The sequence below is a fragment of the Anneissia japonica genome, unplaced genomic scaffold (genome assembly GCF_011630105.1).
Source record: "Anneissia japonica isolate Jap-2015-1 unplaced genomic scaffold, ASM1163010v1 scaffold674_len412849_cov176, whole genome shotgun sequence".
Taxonomy (NCBI): Eukaryota; Metazoa; Echinodermata; class Crinoidea; order Comatulida; family Comatulidae; genus Anneissia; species Anneissia japonica.
Window position 1 is genome coordinate 47,533 of NW_022753836.1, and position 4,847 is coordinate 52,379.

Consider the following 4,847-nt stretch of genomic DNA (forward strand, 5'->3'; position numbering starts at 1 on the left):
TACGCATTCCAATAAAATCTTACGGTCTTACGCAAACACACCAACAAAACTTACGCTTTTCATAAAAATTGAGCAATTTTTTTTTTTCAATTTATAATGAATTTTACCATAACGAACATCCATAATCATAACATATAACATTCTACCTCCATGTTTCAATAACTATTGTATCTGAGATCATTATAAACTCACTAATATCGATTAGATATGCCATTTAAGCCAAAGCGACCCCGACCGTGAACCCTTGGCGACCCCCCCCCCCAGCCACTGTTCGTGCCTTCGGCACTCATCATCTGTCACCCGACATCACTCTTTAAATTTTTCCCGAAGCCAGAGCTGTTTTTGTGTTTAATGTGTCTATATAATGTTTTAAAAGCAGTTATGTTTTGAAAAATATCTATGTAATAAAAAGGTGGTAATATAATAAAATTAGAAAATATTTTGGCATGTTTACATAACACCAAAAGATTAAAAAAAACCCTCTTCGCATAATCAATATCAATATACTCAACACATTTATTATTATAAAACAAAAAAAAAACTATTCTTCTTCCTCCTCTTCCTCTTCCTATTCTTTTTCTTCTACTTCTTCTTGACTCTCATTTTGTACACTGAAAATAATAGTACTATTTTACTACATGGCTAAAAAAAGCACAAATATTGTCATTACTACTGACAGGGCCATCGTTAAATTAAGTCAGAGCCCAAAATATAGCATCATATTCAATACGTTATCTGACATCATGAGAAACTTAACTTTAATACAATTATTTGTTATATACTAGGCCTAATTCGAAATTATTATTTTAAGACTTTAACATAATAGGCTACATACTGATTAATAATAGCTGAGATTTGACGCACATTTTAGAATCAATAATCGTTTTTAGTATATCTTCCTGAATATTTATTGTTTACCAAATGAAATATGAATTATATGCATCTTTAGAAATACAATTTCTACAATATTAATCTTGTTTTTATATAGATAAATATTCGATAATTTCTATCTTTTCATAAAAAAACGAAATTCAGCGCGTCTATATTCATTCTAATCAATGGCGTTTGTAAACGTGCACTGAAGTCATCGTCGAATACCAGGACTTTCTTTCGATGGTAGAGCTGGCCTGCCTGCCCCGGTCCCAGGCCAACCAATAATAATTAACAATTTTTATTTTAATATAGGCCTATGGCGCATTTTGTACATGTACTTCAACTTTTACAACAAAAGCCTAGGCCTAGTACCTAGTACGTCCTATTGTACTTAGGCCTAGGCCTACACTAGTTTGTTGTCGTCGGGATATAATTCTGTTTCTAAATGAACGAGGAGCGAACCTAGCTAGTCAACATCTTCTAGGCTAGGCTAACCACACAATCCGCAATCAGCTGATTAAGTCGCAAAACTTTATCTGCATTTGGTGGATTAATTCGCAAAACTTTAGCTTCGTTTGGTGGCACCATTTACTCTGATAGACGGCGACCGGTTTCGTTAACTTAACGGTTGGTACATTTCTTACAGTCAGCCAAAAGCCAGTGAAAGTTGAGACGGCAGCCGGGTTTTTATCGATGTTTGCCATTCTTATGTGTACCATCGTAAAGTCATGGTTTGCTGGAGTTGCGTTCAATTTAAATCCCCGAACTCCTGAAGCTGAGATATTCTATGAATGTAGGCTTGAATCGCAAGCTACAATTAAAAAAACGGTGACCAAATATGAACTAGGTGCTAAATGTTGATTTAATGCTAAGTTAAAAACAGACATTCCGTCCGAGTGGGACTCATTCAAAAATTCGAGGGGGTTCGCTAGAAAACAGGGTGGTTTGCTGGAAAAGGGGGGTTCGCCCGAAACATAACCACCCCCCCCCCGGCTACGGGCCTGCATATCATTATATTCCTACAATATTGAGTAGTTGGATACGTAGTATTTCCTCCATGGATCGATAGGCCTGAAGAACGCACTTTCCTACAAAAATTATTACGACATTGAACCAACAGTGTTTGTTAAACTTATTTAATTGAAGGCTAGTTGAGCTAAGCCGGCGCCTAATTTGTGTGATCTGCCAACTTATGCCTAGGTAGGTTAACATGCATTTTGTAAGCCACGACCTATAGTATTTTGTTACGTTTCTTCACAAAGGGAGCGCCCGAACACCTTGAACCCTCCTTGGATCCGCCACTCTATGCCTACACCCGCCTACGGTGCTACATTGCATATGGACTACTACAGCGTTATCATGTTTTGTTTTTCCATTAATTGTATTGATTGTATGTCTACTACGATTGGTTAGATAAAACGATCTGTCTTCCCTTTTAAGGACAGGTTTTAGCGGCGAAAATTAGTCTGGCGGACCGAATTTGGCTTGACAAGCTAATGAGTTCGCAAAGTGTTTTGTACCGTATTTATTCGAGGGAGGCGTTAGTTTTGTCAGGGAACAGTGACAGGGAACAGTAAAATTACTGTTATTGTCTACAGTGATTTAGGGGGCGTTTATTTGAGGAAACAAACATCCCGGGGAATTTATTTTAGGAAGGCGTTTATTTCAAGTGAGGTTCTAAAGAGGGCGTTTATTCAAGGGGTATTTTTTCAAAGCGGGGAGTTGATTTGAATAAATACGGTAATTTACGGTAGTTCTTTAATATCTAATCTTAAAATAATATCCCTGAATATTCATTTCATCTTATATGTTTTTTTTTCTTTTTTTTTTTAGAAATGGAGATTGATCAAGACCTTGAGCGTTATTCATTTCATGCAACCTGGGATTTGAAAAACATGTTAGCTAAACCGTTTCAGTTATTATTGAAACAAATAGATCAGCACATCAACAATGAGACACATGAAACATTTAGGGAAGAAGGGATGCTGTTTAAAAGTTATCTCTACATGTCTGGAATTGGAGGAAACGAGAATAAAGACAAGGGGAAAGCAACTAATTGTCTTAATGATGTAATGCTCCTCTTGGACAAATGGAAAAAATCCCCGATGAAAGATGGATTTCTTTCAGTTGCCTATGCGCTTGAAGCTTGGATCGATATGGACAAAACTGAGTCAAGACTTCGGGATTTGAAACAGCTTCATTATAGCAACAGGCATGATTCTCGAAACCATTTTGAAGCTACTATTCATTTTATAAAAGGATATTCTTTGTCAAGATTAGGTCAACCTCGTTATGCCCAATGCATTGCTGAATTTCAAAAAGCGAATGAAAAATTTCCAGAAAACCACGAGTATTTATTTTCCGTTGCATACATGACAAGGAGATTGTATGGATGCTCAGATGATGTAGGTAAAAAATTGGAAAGAATGTTACGTGAGGTATTGAAGAAAAGCGAAGATTATTTATATGCAAAATCAGAACTAGCAGTTGTAATTAATTCAAATGGAAATACATCTGGAGCTACTGAGCTGTTAGAAGAGATAACATCAACACTGAAAGCTAAGAAATCTATTACCCCTGAAAACATGAAGATCTTAGGACATGTTATGGAAACTTACTTAGATATGAATGAATTAGAAAAAGCTGAACAAACTTACAGTATCGCATGTAAATTCAGTCACGAAGGCCTACATCATACACATGTTTTACACCAAAAAGCGAGGTTGGAATTTAAAAGAGGACATATGGAATCTTATGCACAATTTCTTGAAAAAGCGTTAAAAAAGAATTCCTTCAATCTATACGCCAAATTGGAATTAGCTGAGTTAGTGTTAAACGAAGCCAAAATTGAAGAAGTAAACACTAAATTCGACAAAATGGTAACTGAACACGAGAGCGACAACTTTGCATTGGTACGAATTATGTCTTATTACGGTACAATGCTAATGAAAAAAGGTGATGATAAGAGAGCATATGTAAGATACATGCAAGCAATGAACATAGCATTTAACTATTGTCAATGTAATCCCGATGAAAAATCACATACAATTAAGTTTTACAAGGAAGTAAAACATCCTATTAAAACTTGCGTTCAGAATCTTAGAAATAATTGGAAAAACGATATTAACACCCCTGAGATAATTTGTAAGCTTGCAAAACTTGAGAATAAACTGAGAAATAAACATCTCACCCGTTCCTACTGCAATGCTGCATTAGAAATGGTGACCCTTGGCAAAGAGGCGAAGTCCGAAATAACTTGCATCCTTGCTAAAATCGTGATTGAGATCTCCATTGACATCAATTCTCTGACAGAAGTAGATGAGATGTTAAAAAATGTAACACCTTCAGCAGAATTAACGGAACTTCAAAGGGAATTGTCCAATAAAAAGGGAATCTTACACGAGCGTGCTAGCTGTATGGTCGCTCTTAAGGAATACATCAATGCAGCAAAAGACGGACATGTAGGTGCAATACAGCGCATTTTGAGGGCCTTAGAAATAATGGATACAACCAAGTCAAAATTCTATGAAGTCTGTGCCTCCGTAGATGCGTCGATAAAAAATATCCGTGTAAGTGCTGAGAGAGAGAATATGCGAAGAAATTTTGAAACAGTGTTAGAAAGTGCTATCGCCGGGGATTTGAAGGATCTCAGAAAACAACAATTTGAAATGGAGAAAGCGCTCCTAACCGAGAATGGCTGCCCTGAGCGTTATGCAGGATATGTTATGCAGATTTGCCGTAACTTGCTTAACTATGCAATGAATAACCTATCGAAAAGGTATTGTGAATCGCATACAGGAAACACTCTTGACTTCTTCTGTGTCCATCGTAATTTTGATAAGGAACAGACTGAAAAAAAGATAACGTCAAAACTCGAGCAGTATAATTGGGAAAATGTTGATAAAGAACTAATCACCTTTTTGGTGGAGGTAAGACCACACAAAAAACACATACACACACACACACACACACAC